The sequence below is a fragment of the Panicum virgatum genome, chromosome 6K, assembly GCF_016808335.1.
Source record: "Panicum virgatum strain AP13 chromosome 6K, P.virgatum_v5, whole genome shotgun sequence".
In the NCBI taxonomy this organism is placed as follows: domain Eukaryota; kingdom Viridiplantae; phylum Streptophyta; class Magnoliopsida; order Poales; family Poaceae; genus Panicum; species Panicum virgatum.
The window spans coordinates 32,847,623-32,872,226 of NC_053141.1; the positions used below are offsets into that span (position 1 = coordinate 32,847,623).

General features: G+C 45.3%; 1 pseudogene; it reads right to left on the reverse strand.

Moving 5' to 3' along the window:
- LOC120712247 overlaps nucleotides 1–24,604 on the reverse strand; it is a 36,998-nt pseudogene that overhangs the window by 2,577 nt on the left and 9,817 nt on the right.

Below are 24,604 nucleotides of genomic sequence, written 5' to 3' on the forward strand. Positions count from 1 at the left end.
CTAACTACATGCAAGCCACTACTTGCATGCCGATCACCACTAACACATGCAGGCAGCCATTAGCTAGTTGATCCACTTTTCACGCCACTTGCATGTTCACTTGACTTGGCCGCACCTCCAAGCCACCATGCACTAGCATGCAGTCACTAACATGAAGATCGCGGCCTCGCTAACCAAACTAACTCATGCATGCACCTGCTAACACACTAACACGACACGACTAATGACTCACAAAAGGATAAACATCAAGATTATCTCTAACAATCACCCCCTTAATCTTGATGAATTTATTTTGCACCTCCTCGTTGGGCTTCAAAGCAGCGTGGGTTCGTCGTCGGCGTCTGCCACGGCGAGTTGTGCCACACCCTTCATCACTTTCTTCACTGCAGCAGGACACTCATCGGCGAAGTGTCCGAACTCACCACAGTTGCGGCAGTCGATCTTCGACTTGTCGAACTTGCTGCAGTACTTCTTCTTGTCGCTGCTGCTGGAGCCTTCACCACGTAGCTTCTCTTCAGCGACTAAGGCCTCCCACTCAGCACGTGTCAGCCGTGGCTCGGCACACGCGGCCAACAGCTGCTGCTCCCCCTCCCTATCACGACGCCGCCCCTTTGAAGACTCCTCGAACGCCCTCAAGCGCCCGATCGTCTCCGTCACCGACATCACAGTCACATCCCCCCATTGCTCGATGGTGCTGATGAGGGGTTGGAACTTGTCGGGGACCGAATATAGGAGCTTTTCGACGACAGTGGTCTCGTCCACTTTCATGCCGAGAGAGCGAATCTCGTTCATGATCGTGGTAACCTTCAAAGCAAAATCATTAATTTTCTCAGAATCACCCATGTACATACCATCAAGCACCCTCTTGAGGGTCTGTACTCGGGCCTTCTTGACACGCTGTTCACCCATGTTCATCTCCTTGAGAGCATCCCACGCCTCCTTGGCCGTCTCGTGCTCGGAGATGCTCATCACCACAGCCTCCGGCACAGCTTGGACAATGGCGGCGAGAGCCATTTGGTCCATCTTCTCATCAACGCCTCCCTTGTTCACCACGGCAGCCCACACACCTTGGGCGCGCATGAAGATCTTCATCTTCACAGCCCACACGCCGTAGTTGTTCTCAGAAAGCATGGGGTAACGGAGTGTCACCCCTGCCTCCTTCACTTGCTGCACCACCAGCTTGTTGTCGCCGCCGTCGTCGCCGTCAACACCTTTGCCAGGACGGCGGCCCGGCGGCGTGTACGCTCCATCCCCAGTCATCTTCTAGGCTCTGAATACCACTTGTTGGGACTGATCAAGCCGATCAGCCTCTCACTCACAAACTCTCTGCACTAATGCAAGGAAGCACTCCTTGCTAGCTTCTCTTGGTGGAACACAGGGACACACAAGAAGAATTTTGCCGCACTGCACACCAGTGCTTTTCTCTTTTTTTTCACCACACTTAACACAATGATTACAGAGGTTTAAATAGTACTCTCACACACACACCACGTCCGGCCACACGACTCGGCCAGGCACTCCGTGATTTCACCACTAACTACATGCAAGCCACTACTTGCATGCCGATCACCACTAACACATGCAGGCAGCCATTAGCTAGTTGATCCACTTTTCACGCCACTTGCATGTTCACTTGACTTGGCCGCACCTCCAAGCCACCATGCACTAGCATGCAGTCACTAACATGAAGATCGCGGCCTCGCTAACCAAACTAACTCATGCATGCACCTGCTAACACACTAACACGACACGACTAATGACTCACAAAAGGATAAACATCAAGATTATCTCTAACAGGGCGCCGGCGAGAAGGGCGGCTCGTCGACGACGGGGAACGCGTGGTGCCCCGTCGTCCGGAGCATGTGCACGACATTCCCGACCTTCTCCACGCCGCCGAAGCTCCGCAGCGGGCCGGCCACGACGTCGCCGACGGCGAGCTGCCGCATGTAGGGCTCGGCGTGCCCGTCGAGGTGGGGCAGCCCCTTGAGCTGCAGGATGAGGTCGTAGATGCTGGAGTTGAAGGAGTCGGCGACCGTCTTGGAGATGAGGAGCACGAGCATGACCAGCGGCAGCAGGAGCAGGTTGTTGGTGAGCTCGAGGATTATGACGCACACGGACACGGTCATCCGGATGGTTCCCCCGAGGAAGGACGCCGAGCCGAGGATGGCGACGAGGCCGTGGTCGAGGCCGGAGCGGCTGCCGAGCAGCATGGCCACGAGGCGCCCGTACGTGGCGCCGGTGAGGATGATGGGGACGAACAGCCCCGACGGCGCGACGACGCCGTAGCTGAGCACGCCGAGGCCGTACGACGCCACGAAGAAGGTGAGCATGGAGACCGAGTGGTAGACGTCGCTGGTGCCGGTGGAGTAGAGGTTGCGGATGGCGTCGTCGTTGATGTTGAGGAAAAGACTGGCCAGGTCGTTGTAGTGGCCGGCAGGGCAGTGGAACCGCCGGAAACGGTTCAGCTCGTGGCAGGTTCCGTTCGTGGGGCACGGCCGGCACGGCGCGAGCCACGGCAGGCCGAAGATGCAGCACGACGTTAGCATAGACACGGTGGCCGCCAACATTAGCTTGTGCGCTCCTCCTCTCCTGCAAATTTATATTGGAGTTAGAAAACAGAACTTAAATAATCATGGGTGATTATTTAAACCCAAGCAATGATGGGAAAAGGAAAAAGAGATAGGAACGTGAATTGGTAGAACGACAAACTCATTGATCATGTTGTAGACTCGTAGAACCTTGATCATGAGGAAGTTGTAGAGACCCCCAAGCAGTGCGCCGGTGACGCCGATGACGACGACGATGGGGATGTCCTTGAGGTGGTAGGTCATAAGGTTGTCGAAGAAGGACCACCAGATCAGCGCGCTTCGCCACCTGATCGAATCATGTATCCGCAATGCACAGCGTCAACGATAAAGGACGACAAGGACAAGGATTCTTGTTCAGTCCTGGCTCTCAAAGTGCTAGAACTTGATAGGATCAAATTGCTTTCGTTGTTTACCATGACGAGAGGGACTCGAGGGCGAACAGCACGCCGGCCACTGGCGCGCGGAACGCGGCCGCGACACCAGCGCCGGCGCCGATGGTCACGAGGTCACGGCGGTCACGGTCGTTCTTGAAGTAGCGTAGCCAGCGGCAGGTAAGGCCGTACTTGCGTGAGCCTCCCTGCCCGAAGATCGCAGCGATGCACGCCCCCGGTGTGAACCATCGGTCCTGCTTTGCCGACATGCAAAGAGGACGAAACGGCGGCAATGTTGCCTGCTATCTGCATAGGGCAGCAGTTTTCAAGAACAAATATATAGTTTGTGCGTGGCAAAAGATTCAATCATTAGTGCACTACTGTCGGGACACTACTAAAAAACGGGCCAAAAGTCCTAGTCAAAAGTACCAGCTGCTTTTGCAGCCGGTACTAATGCGTGGCATTAGTACCGGCTGCAAAAGCAGCTGGTACCTTTGGCCAGCGGCGATCAAAGGTAAGGGGTTTGGTACCGGGTTAAAGTATTACCCGGTACCAAAATCCCAGTATAGGCACCGGTTAGTGCCACCAACCGGTACCAAAAGAACAACCGGTGCCTAAAGGGCGGACAATGGCACCGGGTTTTGCCATGACCCGGTGCCGCCACGTGGCCACAACAAAGGCACCGGTTGGTAGATTCAACCGGTGCCTATGCCTATTGTTTGGCACCGGTTGTTGAGCAACAACCGGTGCCTTTGAGCCACGTCTATAAATATCCCAACCCCTCCCCCCTCCAAGCTACCGTGAACTCACTGTTCGTGGCAGCTGAGTGAGGGGAGGGGAGGCGATTTTTTTTCTTCAAAAAAGGTTAGTTATTTTTCTCTATAACTTAGCAATTGGTTTTTAGAAGCAGTTATCACTTAATTTAGTTTATATATGTGATAATTATTTTTAGTTGTAGCATCTTATTGTAGTTATATGCGTTATCAATTTATTTGATATGTGAATACTATCAAATTATTGTATTTATATGTTTTATCAATTTATTTAATAAGTGAATAGAATCTATTTATTATAGTTATATGTATTATCAATTATATATTTGAATTCAAATTTTGTATGAAAATATTATCAATTACATATGTAATGGGGCTTTATTTAGTTCACTTCAAAATTCCAAAACTTTACAAGATTCCACATTCGAGATGCATGCTGCGCCAATTCGAGACCCGCAGCTCAGCTAGGCCAGAAGGCCACATGTGTCGTTTCTTGTACAAAAATATAAAGTTCCATATAGAGAAACAAAGTTTTTACACAGTCATGCAGTCAGAAGGCCATATGCATCTTTATAATTTTGTAGCTAAGTTTTATTAATAGCATATTCAATGTTAGTTATAAATTGGTAGTATGAATGAACTATTTGTACACTAAAATGATGTATATAAATGTATTGTGGATCCAGATGAGTCGGCAATGGATGTACATGACCGACCGGCGTTCAAAGGAGTTCATTGATGGCATGCATGAATTCATATAAGCGCCCGAGAAACACAAGTATGGCGGTTTCGTTTGTTGTCCATGCAAATTCTGTAAGAATGAGAAGGATTACTCATCATCAAGAACCATCCACAGTCACTTGTTCAATAGTGGTTTCATGCCGAACTACTATGTTTGGACCAAGCATGGCGAAAGAGGAATTATGCTGGATAATAATGTAGAAGAAGAGGACAGGATTCCTGACTTTGCAGCCAATTATAATGTCTTTTTCAATGACACTGCAATGGGTGGGCTTGAAGAAGATACTGAAGGATATGTTGTAGAAGATGATCTTGGTCAGATGCTGCGCGAAGCTGAGGAAGTTTGCGAAACAGAAAAGGAATTGAAAGATCTGAAGCGTATGTTGGAGGACTACAGAACATTATTGTACCCTGATTGCAAACAAGGCCAAAAGAAGTTGGGTACCACATTAGAATTGTTGCAATAGAAGGCATCAAATGGTTTATCTAATAAGGGATTCGAGGAGTTGCTGAAACTTATAAAAAACTTACTCCCTGAGGGTAACACCTTGCCGGCAACAACATACGAGGCAAAAAAAAGTTGTTTGTCCTTTAGGATTAGAGGCACAGAAGATACATGCTTGTCCTAATGACTGCATCCTATATCGAGGTGAGTATGAAAATTTAGATTCATGCCCTATATGCAACGCATGCTGGTATAAGATTCCTCAAGATGATCCAGGTGACGTTGAGGGGATGCGTGTCAAGAAAAGGGTGCCTGCCAAGCTGATGTGGTATTTCCCTCTAATACCACGTCTGAAACGTTTGTTCATAAACAAAACGAATGCTAAATTGATGAGATGGCACAAAGAAGAACGTAAACAAGACAATATGTTGAGACACCCCGCTGATGGGTTGCAGTGGAGAAAAGTGGACAGAACATTCTCAACATTTGCAAATGATGCGAGGAATATAAGGTTCGGCTTAAGTACGGATGGCATGAATCCTTTCGGTGAGCAGAGCAGTGGCCATAGTACCTGGCCTGTGACACTCTGTATATACAACATTCCTCCCTGGTTGTGTATGAAGCAGAAATTTATTATGATGCCGGTGCTTATCCCCGGCCCGAAGCAACCCAGTAATGATATAGATGTGTATCTGAAACTACTGATTGAGGATCTTCTATTGTTGTGGAAAGAGGAGGGTGTTCGTATGTGGGATGCGCACGCAGAGGAACATTTTAACATCCGTGTATTGCTTTTCGTAACCACCAACAATTGGCCAGCACTAAGCAACCTCTCCGGACAATCCAATAAGGGTTATAGGGCATGCACCTATTGTTTAGAAGAAACCGACAGCACATACCTCAAGCATTGTAGGAAAATCGTGTATATGGGTCATCATCGATTTCTTCCGATCAAGCACCCATTAAGGAGGAGGCATGCTCACTACTATGGAAAGGCAGATCATCGTACCAAGCCTAGGCATCATCGTGGGAAAATGGTGTTTGAAATGGTCAAAGATATAAAACTAGTATTCGGAAAAGGACTTGGTAGCAGATCAGTGCAGAGTGATGATGGACGTGCACCTATGTGGAAGAAGAAGAGTATTTTTTGGGAGTTACCTTATTGGAAAGTCTTAGACGTCCGCCACGCAATTGATGTGATGCACCTAACAAATTTTTTTTGTGAACCTTCTAGGCTTCCTTGGTGTCTACGGTAAGCCAAAGGATACATTGGAAGCGCGGCAAGATCTTCAACGTATGAAACAACAGGCCGCCCTACATCCAGAAAAAAGAGATAAAGGACGTCATTACCTAGGTCCTGCGTGCTACACTCTTAGTAAGGAAGAGAAGCAAAATATGTTCGACTGTTTGAACAGTATCAAGGTCCCATCAGGCTACTCTTCGAATATAAAGAGGCTACTAAACTTGAAGGAGAAGAAATTCGCACACGTAAAGTCCCATGACTGTCACGTGTTGATGACGCAATTGATTCCAGTTGCACTTAGAGGTATTCTACCAGCTAATGTTCGAGCAACAATCATAAAGCTATGCGCCTTTCTCAATATAATTTCTTAGAAGGAAATCGATCCATCGAGTTTAAGCAGGCTACAAGAGCATGTTGTCCAAAATTTAGTCAGTCTTGAAATGATATTTTCTCCATCATTCGTCAATATTATGACGCATCTTCTAGTTCACCTGGTCAAAGAGATTGGTATTCTCGGTCCTATTTTCCTTCATAATATGTTCCCTTTTAAACGATACTTTGCAGTCCTAAAGAAATAAGTTCCTAATCGGGCTCGTCCAGAAGGAAGTATTGCGAAGGGTTACGTCACAGAGGAGGTCATTGACTTTTGTGTTGACTATGTGGAAGAACTCTGCCCAATTGGGATTCCAGTATCACGTGATGAGGGGCGGCTGATTGGAAAGGGCACACTTGGAAGAAAATCAGTAAATGCCACAGATCATGCCATGTTGAGCAAAGCACATCTCACAGTTCTACAACAATCAGCCTTGGTGGCTCCATACATGGAGGAGCACATGCAAATTGTGCGAAACATATATCCTTTGAAGTCTGAGATATGGATTACAAAACATCATAACGATACATTCGCCACCTGGTTGCAGAAGGAAGTCATGGCCAACGATTAAATTCATGAGCAGCTAGCTTGGCTGGCCAGGGGTCCGGCAAATTCAATCCTGATGTACCAAGGATATGAAATTAATGGTTACGCATTTTATACAAGAGCCCAAGATAACAAGAGCACCAATCAAAATAGTGGTGTCCGTATAGATGCCACCGACTCTAGTGGCCAAACGAACTCATATTTTGGTTACATTGAAGAGATCTGGGAACTCGACTATGGGCCATTGAAGATACCTCTATTTCGTTGTCAATGGGTTAAACTCACAGGAAAAGGTGTCGATATCTGTAGCGAAAATGGCCTCTCATGCCATATTTCAATATAATATTTTGGCGATTGATGACACAGACAACACTTGGACTAATATGATTGTTAAGATGACCATTCTCAGGCTTTTAGGTTCAAGTGATGACAAAGAGAAGATATGCGTAGCTAGGCCCGAAGGGCCGCACCTACGGTGGTTCTGGCCCGTGGGGGTCGAGGGGGAGCCTCCCCTTGCGGGTCTCAGGGCAGCGCCCTGAAACCTCTTCGGTCCAAAGGACAAGAATTGAAGAGACCGTGAAGAAATCCAAGTTGAAAAAATCAAAACGAAGACAATTTGCTATCACCGGTTAAATCGATGACGAGCAAATTGCACTCATCGGTGCAATGAACACAGAAGCTACGAGCTAGGGTTTGGCACCGGATTAACCGTCGTTGGGTGTTTTACACTCACCGGTGTAATGGACTTGGAGGCCGAAGAAGCAGCAGGAGTTTCACATGCACCGGTTAAACCGGCGATCAAGGCAAAGTGAACGTCGGTGTAGTTGTCCAGAGAGTTGGTTTCCGGGAACTCTGGGATAGTTACATGCACCGGTTAAACCGGCGATGAAGATACATTCACCGGTTGATTACGTCGGTTGATTAAGATAGCCGTTGAAGTATAACGGCTAGTTGGAAAATGGTGCTCACCGGTTAAACCGGTGATGACACAAAGTGGATCATCGGTTTAACCGGTGATAGCGCTTTTTGTCAGACACTTTTCCAACAGCTCATTTGGGGTGTGTGGGCTATATATACCCCCCAAGGCCGATTACTGCATAAGGTTGGACGCCAGAAAAGTTGAAGGAAGTGTTGCCCAAGCAAACTAACATCTCCAACCATCCTAGCAAAGCTTAGTGTCATATCTAGCTTGTGAGAAGCTTTGAGAGAGTGCTTTGTGCACTTGTATAGGGATTAGTTCTTGCGAGAGCTCCCTTGAGCAAAGTCTTGCAGCGGCAAGCAATCGTGTACTCGTCGTGTGACCCTACGACTTGGTGTGGAGAGGCAACGACACTTTGTGCGGGGAAGGAGACCCCTCTTGGTGAGAAGCTCCAATAGTGAAGGCGGTGCCGTTGGTGACGCTTTGATAGAGACGGTGGCAGTGGCCTTGTCTTGGTGACTTGGCGCCACTTAGCCTTTGCTTGCCGGAAGCCTTGGTGGCGAACGCAAGACGATGATCAAGCGAAGAGACTTGGCATCACACTTGTTCGTGTTGGACAAGTGGCCGTGGACGTAGGGAGGGACTTGGTGTCCTAACCGAACCACGTTAAATCGTGTGTCTTGGTGTCTTCACGGGAGTTTGCATATTCTCTCCCTTACCTCTTTACTTATCGTATTACGTTTCCGCATTTGCTCTATCTTGCGTGCCTTTAGTTTCCTAGTTAGTTTGATTAGGATTGACTATAGGTTGCAAGTCTTTTAGGGGTAAGTGGAGAGTAGCATAGATAAACCTTAGTCATAACTAGTATTTGTAGGACGTGTTAGGTTTATCTTATTCAAATAGATTGAGCCATAGGATAGAAAGCGATTACCGACCCTATTCACCCCCTCCCCCTCTAGGGTCGGACACCCCGGTGATCCTTACAATATCGACGAGTACGGAATGACAACGGTAGACCTCAAAGAGCTTGGCTATCGAGACGAACCATTTGTCCTAGCTAAAGATGTCACTCAAGTTTTCTATGTGCAGGACATGTCTAGCAAACCGAAAAAGGACAAGTCCAGGAATAAATCAAGTTTTGTAGGTGCCAGAGATGAGCCAAAGCGCTATATTGTTCTGGCAGGAAAAAGAAAAATTGTGGGAGTCGACGATGTCACAGATGAAGAAGAATACAATAAGGTTGAAGATATGACTCCGTTCGCAGTGGAGGTTGACACAAGTATTCTTTTAGCAGAAGAGGAGGCTCCCTACGCACGTCATGATCATAATGAAGGGACGATTGTAAATCGAACCATAGTTAATATTCCCTTAATTGAATGATTATGTCTTCTAATATTTTTCGTGAACATTATCAAATTTATTAGGCAATTAAATGATTTACTAGGCATATATCAGATTTATTATTCAATTAACTAATTTATTAGACGACTAAATGATTAATTAGACAATTAATATAATTATTGGGTAAATAAATGATTTACTAGGCATTTATCAGATTTATTAGACAATTAAATGATTTATTAGGTAGTTAATAAAATTATTGAGCAATTAACAAATTTATTAGACAATTATTTTAAATATTAGACAATTATTTCAATTATTAGGTAATTAAATGATTTTCTAGGCAATTATCAGATTTATTATGCAAATATCTGATTTATTATGAATTATAAGGCAATTAATAGATTTACAAGAGAAAAAGAAAAGGGAAAAGAAAAGAGAACCTTTGGTAACGGTTGGAAAATCTAACCGGTACCTAAGGGTCCTATTTGGGTAAAAAAAGTGGGGCGTCGCGTGGGAGTCGAACCGTGGCCGCAAAACCTAAATTACCGCACGTTACCATTGAGATACTGGAGAATTCCGTTCAAAGTGGGTCAAAGAAGAGTGAAAAGTGAACTTCAAAAGGCCTAAGGTACCGGTTTTGTTAATCCACCTAGTACCATAGAGGCTTTTCATTTCCCGCCCGTTGGGCCCCTAAGGGACCGGGTGTATGGAGACCCGGTACTTAAGGCCTCGCCTAAGGCACCGGTTGGAGATACAACCGGTACCTAAGGCCTACATAGGTACCGGTTTAATTTTTGACCCGGTACCCTTGGCTAGGGGTATAAATCCGTTGCCTTCTTCCTCCCAATTCTCCACTGCTCATCACCTCAATTCCTCCGATTGACCGCCGCTGCCATCCATCTCCGCGCGCGCACCGTCGCATAGTCGTGCCGCCGCTGCCGCATCGTCGCGCCGCCGCCGCATCGTCGCGCCGCCGCCGCATCGTCGCGCCGCCGCCGCTTCTTCTCTGCGCTCGGTCCAGCGCCGCCCGCCTGCGCCGGTGGCCCCCGCCCCTCCTCCGCTCTAGCCTGCGCCAACCTCATCATCGACGTCGACTCCGGCGACCTCCACGCGCCCGGCCCGGACACGCACACACTCTCCGCGCACTCCTCAACCTCTCTGGTGGTCACGCCGTCCTCTATCACCGTCGCCAGCCCTCCTCGACACCACGCACGGCCCCTTCACCTGCAGCACGTGCCGCCCCCCCCCTCCTACGACGCCGGCGCCCCCTCCTACGCGTGGCGCGCCGACTTGCCTCCTCCATTGTGCCACGCCGAGCTGCTCCCCCTCCACCAGTAACGCCGACCTCCCCCGATCGACATAAGCAATTATTTTTTTTCTTAATTGTTTTATTTATTTATAAATTTTGTATAATTAGTTTCTATTATATATGTATATATGTATATAGTATACAATTTAGGTATATAGTATATAATTTATGATATTAGTTTGTATAATTAGATAGAATTTAGTTTTTAATTAGATAGAATTTTGTTTTAAATTAGTTTGTATAATTAGTTTGTATAATTAGATAGAATTTAGTTTGTATTATATATGTATATAGTATATAATTTATGTATATTAGTATTCAGATAGAATAATGCTTTTAACTATTACTATTAGATAGAATTTTTAAATAATGCTACACTCGACGGACGTACAACTCCAGGCGGACCTACAGGCCGCGATATTTCTTTCTGAAACTGGATTAACGCTAGAGGAGGCAATGGGGCAAATGGAGACGAAAATCCCTGTCGCTGGCGCTCTTACTCCAAAAAGATAGATAGATCTCCCTAGGGTTCGAGTTGCCGATCCCCGGCAACGGCGCCAAAAAAGCTTGTTGACGCTCCTTAGAGCCCTAATTTACGTACCGCAAGCGCACGGATCATGGTAGCTTTTTCCTTAGAGTACTCCCCCAAGGTTTATCAATCCGTGGATCGGAAGCGAACCGACTAGAGTTTACCATCTAATCTATCGAACCTATCCTAAACATGAAGCGAAGATTGCATATAAACTGAACACTTGATAGATATGAATGAAGCATAAGTGTTCATCACACCCACAACCGTAGATGAGATAACACAACCAAGGAGCTAGGGCCTATCGTCTCTAGGTACAGTTCTAGTCAAAAAGGTGATCAAAACATAGATTGCATCTGAACTAAAGGTACACGAAATCATCTCTCAGAAAGGCGGCTCGCAAGCGGCCTACTTTCCCAAGGTCACCGGTGCGAGGTGCGTGTCGATGCCTAAGGTTTCCCAAAGCTTTACCCCAAACGCCCACCAAGTGCTCTTACTCGAAGCTCCTCCTCTTGGTGGCCGCGCAACGACTCCCATGGTTCTCGCCATCGATCATATTCCACATCATGTCATCGCTAGAACTTTTCCCTCCGCCATGCTGTCACCACACCGGGGTAATCAACCAACTAGCTAAAACACGCTACCTCAACGTATCCGCAAGATATAGACTAATCACCACGAATAGATCTAATCTTACTATGAACATATGGATGCATCACATATGAGAAAGAAAGTATGCATTGAAGTAGACCAAAGTCGAGAAACTAGAATAAAGAGTAGATTGATATCACCATCGTGTGTGTATATACCCCGACGAATGTTGGGGATGACTCCTGAACTCCACCATGGCACAACCTCGCAGGGAGGCCATAGCGGCTAGGGGTGGCCTAAGCCATCTCCTAGGTACCCTCGAAGACTCGCGGCGGCCGTCAGCTTCCTCCGGTCTTGGCCCTAGGTTTTCGTCGAGTTCTGGGTGGATTGATTCCCCGAGTTGAATAAGGTGCGAGCTATTTATAAGCCGAGGAAGCCACTGGTCGAAGGGGGGGCTGAACTGCCTCGGAAATAGGCTAGGCCGCCGGCCTCATGGGCCTAGGCCGGCCGGCCTACCCTCTTTCGGGCCCGCCTCGGTCTTATCTTTCGCGTGTAGACTCCTCGCATCTTCTAGAGTCTATGTCATTCACGATTGCACCCCTTTGGACGTCGTTATCTTGGAGATATCTTCGAGGAAAGGATAGGACAGGGAATCCTTCCTTAAATCTTTATTTGCTTTGCTTAATTCCGAAGTATCTTGATCTCATCTTTGTGGACTTGGTCCTTTGGGCTCTCTTGGAGGATGGATGTGCATGAATGAGCTTCGAATCAACATGGGCTTTGGTCCTTCCTTTGGGCTTTGGCCTTCGTCTTTCTCCATGTTAGCGCTCGATCACGGGCCTCGTCATTTCATGCTCCAAAATAGGCCAAAAACCTGCAAAAATGAAGTTCCTCCAAAATATATGTGCAAATGTGAAAATGACCAATAATTAGGCCAGGGTTTGGACGGTTAGTGATTTTGATATTAAATTCATGCCATTATCATGGATAAACAAGGGATAAAATGGGTACTTAAGGAGCGCCAACAGCTAGTCAACCAGAAAGTGCTCAACGAAAATTACAAGGAAACGTGCCAAAACATGTACGATTCGTTGACTAGGCAAAATTACAAATCCTATATATTCATACCATACAACTTTGGGTAAGTCTTGGTCGACTCAATCCTCTATTATATTACTAAATAAATACTAAGTCGTCTAATGCATGCATGTATATATCATATCTATATCTGCAGTTATCATTGGATTTTACTCATACTTTCCGTAGAGACCGGAAATCTTATAGTCTTTGACTCAATGAGAAATCCAAAGGCAATCCAACTTATCATAGACCCCTTGAATATATAAGTTCTATTTGCACAATCAAATCCTTTTTCTGTTAATAACAATTCCTGAATATCAAACTTAACTTTGAGCGCAGGGTTTGGAAAAAATTTGTGAAAAATAACAAAGAACGTGGTCATTGGAGGCCCGAACTGAACGTTAACATGGATTATCCGGTATGTTGATTCATAAAGATTTGTCTAGTTAAGTATATAATCTCAAATTGTTCTAAATTGAGTAATTTATTTGTTTCTCCTTAAGTGTGCGAGACAACAATAAGGAACTGATTGGTGCGGGTACTACGTCTGCGACTACTTACACATCATGACTCCATGCGGGAAGACTACTGATGAGGACATGAGAATACGTCCAAACCGTTCACTAGTACATTTTCATAATTATACTAACGCATGTGATGTTAATTCTTTTTTCCTAAATTATAGATGTCTCAAATGGGGGATGAATGTTACTCTACTGATCGGATCAACGCCGTGTGCGAGCAGCTCGCCGGATTCATTTTGAACAAGATCTTGGATCCTAGAGGCGAGTTCTACCACAACGGTCACATCTATAGAGGACTTCCATCGAGCTCCTGAGGGGACTAGTAGTTGGACTACAAACATGACTTGTACATTTGTAAATATTTCTAAACGTGATGCCTTGATATTTGTATATTTGTAAATATATTAGTTCATCTAATTAGCTTAATTATATGCTCGCATTTCACTTTTAGGTAGTTTCAAATATTCTCTGAAAACGAACACGAACGACCAATAAATGTATAGTACTGTAGAGCTCGAGTGCGTTTAGCAATTATAAAAGAATAAACAGTAATAAATATAACAAACAAAACTGGATTTGAGAAAAAAAGGGAAAAGGTCATTGGTACCGGTTGGAAAGACCAACCAGTACCAAAGGGGCTGCCACCTTGCGTCAGCGTGGCAGCCCCTTTGGTACCGGTTGGTCTTTCCAACCGGTACCAATGGAAGCCAAAGGCACCGGTTGAAAAACCGGGTGTCTTAAGGCGAGGCCATTGGTCTCGGTTTGCGGGAACCGGTTGGAGAACCGGTGCCTAAGGCCTTTTCCAACCGGTTCCCATAGCCTGTTTTCCAGTAGTGGGATCAGTGTATTGTTTTCTGAAGAAATGCGATCAGTGTATTGTTTTTCTCACAAATTGGCAAACACATTTCTTCAGATCTCTGCTGCCTTCCATATATAGTTTGTTGTGTCCAGAAATAAAATGGAGTTTGTGGTTCAAATTTTATCCACAAATATAAGCTATTTCGAATGTATTAGAGCATCTTCAACAGTTTTTCAACAAACATCTACCAATAAAATAGTATTGAGATGTCGCAATACCACTTCTGTAGATTATTGGGAGAGAGGATTTTATAGTTCCTCAATAACCTTATCACAATACAACTAACATATTGGGAGAGCTAAAATTCTTTATTTGAGAGGAGATGGCGTAAAATATTGGAACAACCCAATAATTATTGGGGGAAACGAAGAGGTTTTCGGAACTGCCGGAGTTCTTCCCAATAATATCAGTTTATTAGGGAAATGGATACTGCCGGAGGTTTTCGGAACTGCCGGAGTTCTTCCCAATATTATCAGTTTTCGGAATTGCTGTTTTGTCCCTGTTTGTAAAGGCCTTTAGTCTGGTTTCTCAACCGGGACTACCAATCCAGACTAAAGGTCCTATGTCTTTAGTCCCAAGTCCAATAACCTGGACTAATGGGTTGTGGCAAGGCAAAAAAGGTTACTATGCAACCCAAGACCTCTTGCATCACGTATAGATTTTTTACCGCCCCACCTTTACAGCATGTGATTTTGAATGGGATGTCTTCCTTTCAAGGAAACCCATGAAGGACCCTTTAGTCCTGATTAGAGCCACCAACAAGGACTAAAGGTCCTTTTGGTCTGGGTTGCACTACTATAAAAATTATTAACAGAGGCGGAAAAAACATTTAACTGAGACATTTTTAGCAACTGCCTCGGACACAAAGTCACGGTAAACAACCTATTTACTGAGGCAGTTTGGTGACTGCCACTGCCGGAAATGGGCGACTACTAATCTACTCGACTGATTGTTGTCGTGTGTCCGATTGGATATGCCCTAGCACACAATGACTCAAAATTTATACTGGTTCGTGCTTTATGTCCTACATCCAGTTTGGTGGTTCGCTGCTCGTATTGCTCGAGCCCAAGTGCTCAAGAGAGAGATGGGAAGTTACAGCTGAGTGAGATGAACTAGAGTTCTAGAGCATGAAGAGTGACAAACTCCCCATTCATACATGGAGGACCCTCCCGGGCTTCCTTACAGTAGAAGCTAGAGCGTTGCTACAGAAAAGATAGGCTGCAGTCTTCGTCATTTGGGCTTCCTATTTTCTCACTCCCGGGGTCGTCGTCCTTATAAGTTGGGGGCGTGCGGGCGGCCATCGACAAGGTCCTTCGTGCTGGAGTGCCTGTTCCTGTCTGTCATATTTCGTCAGTCGGAATGGTCTTCCCGTTGGCGGGTACAGTACCAGGGTCTGACAAGGGCTTTGCCTTGTCATTGCCTTGTCATTCCTCCATCGTAGAGGCCCTTTCAAGGTGCGGCCATGATGATGGTGTGTTGGTGTTGAGTCGACAGCTGCCTGTCCATTTTAATCACGAGGACAAGCAGGTCGAATAGCACTCCCCTATAGTGGTGATGGGGCGTACTATTGCACCCATGGGAGAGTGGTTGGCTTGTACTGTGGCTTTGACCGGGATAATCGCCCTTTTCTGCTCGTGCCTTCTTGAGTGGACTTCACTGCGTGTGGATAAATTCTGTTCTCCTTGAGAGATAGATATATCACATGGGAGGTAGTGGTCAGTCAAAACACTCAGTCAGGGAACTGGCACGAGCGGTTTTTCCGACCGCCCCTCACTACCCGGGATTGTGAGGCTGGTCCCTCCGACTGGCAGGTTGATCTGCTCTGATGGTCCCAAGCGGGGCTACAGCCCATAATGGCAAAAAGGCTCTTTCCAGGAGCGGTCTTTGTTTGGCTCTATTAACCGTTTAAGTGGGATCGCTGGGGACCTCGGATCCCTGGATCCCACAGTGCCCGTCTTGGTTAATCAAATAAAAAAGAATAATAAAAATAGAAAAGCCTGCTAAGCCCATCACGGGCCCACCAAGCCCATCTGAGCTACTACGGCGCTTGCCGTGGTGCCCGCCTACTGCCGCCGTGCTAGCCGCCTACTCGCCGCCGCCCGCCCGCCGCGCTCGCTGCCACTTCCAAGCCCGCGGCCCGGCACCGCTGCCGGATCTGGGCCCAATGCCATCATCGGGGACGCGTGCCGGTGGCGCCGCCGAGCCACGGCTTCATCGCCACCAGATTCCTCAACCTTGTGCGCCATCCTAGGAGGTCGATTCCTCGGAGGCACCGTTGCCACCACTATGGCCCAGCCAAGCCTTCCTTGATTACTGCCTCGCCAACTTCTTCTCATTGGCCTTGGCTTGCAAGTCTGAGTTCTCCACGCTACTCCAGCCAACCCCGATATGGGATGTCCTCAACCCAAGCTGCTAGCTTACAACGTCAAATGGGTCCACAACACCTTAAGATATTAGCTTGGTGTTCTCCCTAGTTCTAGTCAAGTGGTGGAGGAGGGCTTCTTCATTTTTCGAGTGCTCATCACCCAACCTGTCATTGCCACCTTTATCCTCACCATTGGTGACCTCCATCATACGCAGTTATGCTTCTCCTTCTCCTCTGACGACGATGCCACTGGTCATCCTTTAACTATTCAAACATCATGTCGCCGATTGTCTGCAGCTAGCCTCCAAGATGTTCGGGCCATGATTCTAGCCCTCCAGCGACTTTTCGGCCCAGGCCTGAGTTTTGCAGCCTTCCAACACTCCACTGGCTACAGGAACCTAGATGGTTCAACTCGGCCAGTGATTGTGCTGGTGCAACCCGTAGAGCCGGGTCATGTCCCTTTAAAGGACTCTTGTCCGGGCAGTGACACTACTGATGCTGACCCTATAACCATCTTGAGCCCATTTGCTAGCTGCAATCCATCCTCAGTGCCACATGTTGCCAATCCTACCCTATGGCTGGTCCATGCAGACAGTCCTCGCTCGTTAGGGTGTGGGGGTGGGGCATCCTTCTATTCCTGGTGATGAAGCGGTCTTCCCCACCCTCTCTCCCTTGGCTGACGCTCCTCCCACTCGACACTTGCACGCCGCATATTTTTGCCTTCCTTTGCCAACGCCTCACACCCTAACCATTGTCCACCTTCGCCTCCCATGTCCTAACTGCCGCCCCTCACATAGAAGACTGCTTTGTGTGTCCAGCATGGTGATCACTGGTGATGAGGTCATCACCATGCTGGACACACAAAGCCGGCCTCATCACCAAGCTACAAGGCGTTGCTAATTTGGACTACGTGTTCGGTTTGGATTCAGCCGACCACCCTCGACGAAATTGGCCATATCGCCCTCATATGACATTGAAACGAGGCGCTCTTTGATGTGTTGGAAAGCTAACGACGAAAGATTTCTTTTGGTTCTAGTTCCAGCTCCAGAAGACTCATGGATCATTCTGTGTGACCACGACAAGATGCTGCATCACCTGTTTTGGGCCAAGTTGGACTTTGTATCGTGTCGGGCCTTAAGCCCAAGTTGTGCCCCACCCCCATCAGCCCTCAACCCTAGGACACCCTCTTTCTGGTATGAACTTAGTAGCTGCCGCACATTAGGTTTTGAGTTTTATTTAGATCAAGTTTTCCACCGAGAAATTGTCTTCTTCATTGTAACCGTGATACAAGTCCTTTTGTTGTGAATTGTGGCCCCCGTTCTTGTTCTTCACTACTGTGGTGATTAGTCCTTTTGTGATCAGAGATCGAACCCCATCTTGATTTTCTCTTCATACACATCTGCAATTTCAGATTGTGTGTTTACTCTTTCTTGCTTGTGTTCTTCGATTAGCTTGTAGGAAAAGCCTTCTCGACAAGGTCAATCAAGCTGTGATTGGTTGATAACCAATAGAGCAGCGGTGTAACGGTTGCAGGACTTTGAATTGTGTATGATTAGAAGCCGGATCGCCGACGGCACATAGTCCACCAATCGAATTTACCCCTATCTCTCGGAAGATCGAGCCACGTTCCCATCAACAGGCCCTCCGATTTCCGAGACACTATCCACCATTGCCACTACTAGTTAATTGGTTACCGCAAAAGAGAGACAGAGAGCAAGAAATGCCCCTTGCACGAGATACTTGCCACATTACAGCCCGACACCTCCTCATCTTTTCTACGGACTCTGCAACTACCCTTGCGCCTATTGCTCTAGCATCTGTGGAGGTGCCGCCCGGCAAGACTCTGCCACCTCCCCCTCTGGACGATGCTCCCATTGCTAGCATCATGGTGCCACCCCCTACGACTAGCCTTGGTGACACTTTGCCACCACCTGTGGCTGTGATTCTGCCCGAAGCTGAAGATGTGGAGATCCTGAACCACAATGGTCATGTGGACTTCTACTTAATAAATATCCGCACGAGCCAGTTCACCTCAGTTTACCTGACGCCGACCAACATGGGGTTAATCATCTTGCGTGCTTTGCTCTAGCAGGGATGCATTCAATGGGTCCACCTCCATGCTTCCTCATGAGGTTTCGTCCTCTCCATCTTTGAGGATGACAAAGCAAGGGAGCAAGCAGTCCTAGCGGCCCCCTTCCCCAATGTTCAGAACACTATCTTCCTCTAGCGATATGGAGAGACTGAAACCCCTTCCAATTCAAGCATGGGTCTAATGTCACCCTCCCCATCACCGATTACCCACCAGAGCACTAGGTTCCCTCGTTGATTGTGGCAACAGTTGGTCCTTTCGCCACCCCGTAGTACCTAGACCCTATCAGCATCTCTGGTATATACTTCTCTGTCATCCTTGTCACTGTCAAAGTTGAGAATAAGGCATTCCCTTTGAAAAGAACCCAAAGAACCTTGACATCCTGGGCTCCGTCACCATGGTTGACATTCTGCATGTGGAGGAAATTGGTATTGATTGTGATGATGGGGAGACAATGACAATGGGGGCCCATGCGATTCAGGTCTAAAGTTGATCTTCTCAGGGGCTCCGCTACCAGGTCTACAGGCGCCGCCATCCAATCTGGGCCCTGACCGTGGCATGGTCCTATCTGGGCAAGCCCTCCCAGCTGATATCACGCATGTGCCGGCTCCCAATCTGGAATTCAACTTGGGTGCCACCTCTGGTGATGTGATCGGTCCTGTTGTATCTAGGGTGGTGGAGTTTCCACCCCTTGATGAGCATCAGGTTCCAATGTTGAAGGTCAAGAACTGCACGGATCTGCTGCCCATCTACTAGGCTTACGACATGGAAAGATTTTGATCCAACCATTACTATAAATATGTCTTTTAGCACCTGTCCTTTTACCCAGTACTTACGACCAAGAGTCTTAGACTTTCAGTCTCGATTGCATAGTATCGGTAGTATAAGCCTTTTTCAATCAGTGCTAAGCAGCACGTTTTCTAGTAATAGAGTAAGGAAGCGCTGGCCCGGCGAAAGAGCATGTACCCTAGTGGTTACAAGAGTCTTGATAGCACCTCATGTCCTGAATTCGACTCCCGTGGGAGCGAATATTATAGAATTTAATGGCGTTGTGCTTTTATTGGTAGGCGACGTTCCCGTCGACAGCGTGGTGCAAGTGGTGACTTTGTCAATCTCGAGAATTTGCCGATTCAATGTTCAAAAATGCTCATAGAAATAGGATTTGTGTTCGTACATTCATAAGAGTGAGTATACGTGTGTTGGGAGTGTCTAAGTTATACTATGTAATTAAAAAATAGAAGCACTGCGCTGCTTATCACCCGCTGTTTTCATTGCCCAACCTTTGAATTATGCTCTTTTTTGTCGATAAAATATTTGGCTAGTCGGATTAGTTTTTTTTTGCTGATTTGATTAGGATGATACTTATGGAGACCCGGTACTGCATAATCCAAGACTCGTGTACGTTCCCCGTTCACGGAAGTTGTTCGGTTTACATTTCACTTTCAGTTAGACAAAGATCCGAATATTATATATCTACAATAATTGATCATACCCGGCCAATAAGAACATTTTGGATAAACTAAACCGACAGCTGACATATGATGGATCCAGACAACATAAAAGAAAGCCCGAGTCCTCAATCATAGTGGTGTCCATGTGAACAGAAGAGTTTCATGCTCCCCATTATTATAAAATGAAACACTATAGTAGTATAGTCCCTCCACAGAAATGTCTATTTATGATTATCCCGTGTGTTTTTTTGAAGTTTTTTTTATCATGTACTCCCTCCGTTATAAACTGTAGGTCGTTTGATTTTTTTGACATTAAACTTGACCATTCGTCTTATTCAAAAATTTGTGCAAAATATTACTTCTTTTTTTGTGAGTTGCTTTATCAATACAAGAATGACTTAAATTTAGTAATGTTTGCGCAAATTTTTCGAATAAAACGCGTGGTCAAACTCAAAGATAAAAAAGTCAAACGAATTATAATTTGAAACGGAGGTAGTACCATCTTGCAATTGAAGGAATAGATGATGTCCTCTATCACACTGCTAGAAAATCTCTCATTAGTACCGGTCGGGAACCCCCGGTTTGTACCAGTTTCCCGACCGGTACCGCTCCTCCGGTACTAAGTGCACGCGCACTTAGTACCGGTCAGCTGGCCCGGTATTAAACGGCCTGTTTAGTACGGGTTGGTAACACCAACTGGTACTAAACTGCTGGCCACGCCAGCAGCTAGGCCGAGTAGTTTAGTACCGGTTCGTAATACCAACCGGTACTAAACGATTTTTTTTTCTTTTTGATGCTTTATATTTGTTCTCTTTTCCTTTCAATTTCAATTAATTAGTATTAGTAGTCGTACTCGTACTCGTATCTAGAATTCGTATTTGTATGAGGAGCAAAGCAAATAAAAAAAATTATATACATACATGGATAAAAGAAATGTTAGAAATTATATACATACATGGATAAAAGACAATAATATTTACAAGTATGAATTCTCATAAGTTTTTTCCGACAAATTCTTCAATAATTCTATTCATCTGCATCGTCATCGGCACCGGCATCCTTCTTGCGGCGTTTGTTGAGTTTATCAGCTCAAGCCACACTTATCATTGGATCGGAATGAAATTCACCATTTGGATTTATCACCTCATCCAACAGGAATCCACAGAGTGCTTCTTGAATTGCCCTGATTCTTTCCGGTTCGATGAGGTTCTCTTTCAGTCTCCAAATCTGTCAACAACAAATAAACACCAATAGTTTAATTTAGTACCCGCATAGAATTAGATACAAGAAATTATTACTAATGTTATACGTACTTCGAAGTTTTCTTGTGTCACTCTCTTGGTATCTCTGCAAAAAAGTGCATGTGCTCACATACGTAGTATCCGCAGAGGTTGGTTCCTTGTTTCTGTCTCAAACACTATATACATATATACATGTTACGAAATATTCATGCTGTTTGAATAAATGAAAGTAGATGTGCGATATTCGTACCGGCTTGTTATGGTTGAATTCAAGCTCAGTCGGTGTTGACGCGACTCCTAATTGTGTTTTGAGGAACCGAGACCATGCCCTTTGCATGATGTCTACAAGATTTTGATATAATTCTTGTGGCTTATTCAAGGAGTCCCACACAGTAACTCAGGACCGATCAATTTCGATCACAAGTAGGATCCTCGGACGACTTGTACTGCACGAATGCCTCCAAATAACGACGTTGATTCTTGAAGTTTTTCTCGAAGTCCAGCGTGAGTCCCTTTTTAATATAATCTTTGTTCAAATTTTTCTTGAACGTCTGAAAAGCAATAGCCATCTTCTTCATGACCCAATCCTTAAACAGTTGTTCTTTGTCCTCCGGAAAGGTGAAGTGCCATTTGACATCTGCCCATAATATTTCTTTCTCGGTCTCGGGAACGACGTCAGCATCGATATCTGTGGCTTTACTTTTCTTCCATAGCTTGAAGCTAATGGGAATGTGTTCCCTGACATAACATCCACATTGATTCACCACCGTCGTCTTCACACCCTTCGGAGACTTTGGTTCACCGTCAGGATGCAATGAAGTGATAATAGTGTGCCCCTCCATGATTTTCTTCAACCCTCGTTTCCATTTTGGTTTCCTAGTCGATCCGGATGTCTAAAAAATATGTATTTAGTATGCATTATACTTACATACAGAATTAATGCGTATGTTTATATATATAAGCACGAATTGTATATACCTCCGCGCTATCATCTTGAACAGTCGTTTGTTCTGTCTAGTTATCATCGCCATCGCCAGTATCATTAAGGTATTGGCTGCCATCGTCCTCGGCAGCATCCTCTTCGTTGTGGTGCGTGCCCGTACCAATTATGTCCACAAGAAAGGCCTTGTCGTCATCACGGTGAAAGGGTTCCATTTCGTTTCCTATGTGAATCAACATATGTTTGATATGCAATTTTGTACTAATTGACAATGTATAAAAAATTTACAAGTGCACCTTCAATAAAGCCGTACAACGCATACAAGATCGAAATTTCTAAAATTTACATCATATACATCTTATATAAAATGTGCCCTGGAATTTTATAAAATGTGCCCTGAATTTTCTAAGATTTTCTACTAATACACAATTCAACCTAAGCAATATAACTTCAATAAAGCTGTAAAGACATAAAGATTTTTGTACAATATACCTAAGCAATAATTTTCCATACATTTTCCATAATTTTCCATAATTTCTCATAATTTCTCTACATTTTCCATACATTTTTCATAATTTTCCATACATTTTCCGTAATTTTCCACACATTTTCAAAAAATTTCCATAATTTCTCCACATTTTCCATAATTACTCTACATTTTCTATAATTTTCCATATATTTTCTACAAATTTCAACAAATTTAGTACAATTTGCACAAATATCTATAATTTTCTACGAATTTTCAAAAATTTCTACAATTTTCACTATTGCGTATCAATTCCTACTATTTTTATTATTTCTACGTATATATCTACCAAATTTTTACAAATATCTAAAATTTACTATAATTTGAAAAAATATCTATAATTTCCACTATTTACTTCATTTGTATAAATATCTACAAATGTTCGACAAATTTACTATAATTTTTTACATGAAAAATATTATAACCGTTCGTACTATTTTCTATAAATTTTTACTAATGTTCACAAATGTTCGATGCAATTCATCATTTTCTATAAATGTTCACAAATTTGTACAAAAGTTCACAAATTTCGTCGATTTTAACAAATGTTCACAAAGTTCATAAATATCTATAGACATTCCATCGATTTGAATAAATTTCTAACAATTTCATCAATTTTCTGCAAATTTCTAACAATTAAATAGCTTTGCTGACGTCAGCACATACTCGTGCTGACATCAGCCCCAGTTCTCACAATGGCGACGGCGGCAGTAGCGGCGGCGGCGTTCGAGGCGGCGGCGCGGAGGTGGCGCTGCGGACGGCCCGGGGCAGCGCAGGAGCCGGAGGCGGAGGGGGCCGGGAGCCGCGCGGCAGCAAACGGCGGCGTGCGCACGCGAGGAGGCGCCGGCGGCCGGCATGGAGATCGGGGGCCCCCGCTTCCGAGGAGGAGAGGACCCGGCGTCGCGGTGGAGGAGGCAGAGGCGCGACGGGGCGTCGGCGCGGAGACGGAGGCGTGGCGCGGTGGCGGGGCGGAGGCGGAGTGGCGACCGGCGGCAGCAGCGGCGGCGAAATCTATCTGGGCGGAGGCGAGAGTTGAAAGTGAGCGGGAATGGCCGGGGCTATTATATATATATAGAGGTGCCACTTTAGTACTGGGTCGTGGCTACGCCCGGTACTAAACTGGCGCCAGCGCAGATTAGTACCGGGCGTCGCCACGGCCCGGTACTAAATGGCCACATTTAGTACCGGTCAAGGGCATCGCTCGGTACTAACCTGCCCTATCTGGCGGGAAAATTTTCACGTAGCTCTTTAGTACCGGGCGTAGCCACAGCCCGGTGCTAAACAGCTAATTAGATAGCTCTTCTGTTTTCTTTTTGAGTGTTTTACATGTTGTTTATTCATAATAAATTAATTATAAATACAAATATATGTTGTTTTCACCATGCAAAATTATATTTCTGTATTATATGTCACTATGTTGGATATATTTAATGTGTATGCACTAAATTTATCATATTGAGTCCAAATTTTTTTATATCTGTTTCAATTGTGTTTTCTATGCAAACTATTATATAAATGCATAAAAAATTAAATCTCAGTTATTTCATACATGTTAATTAAACAGTTAATTAAATAGATTTTCTGTTTTTTGGGTGTTTTATCATATATGTGCATGCACTTAATTAAATAGATTTTCTATTTTAATTATTTTTATCACATTGAGTATGCACTTAATTAATTTATCATATTGAGTCTAAATTTTTTTATATCTGTTTCAATTGTGTTTTCTGTGCAAACTATTATATAAATGCATAAAA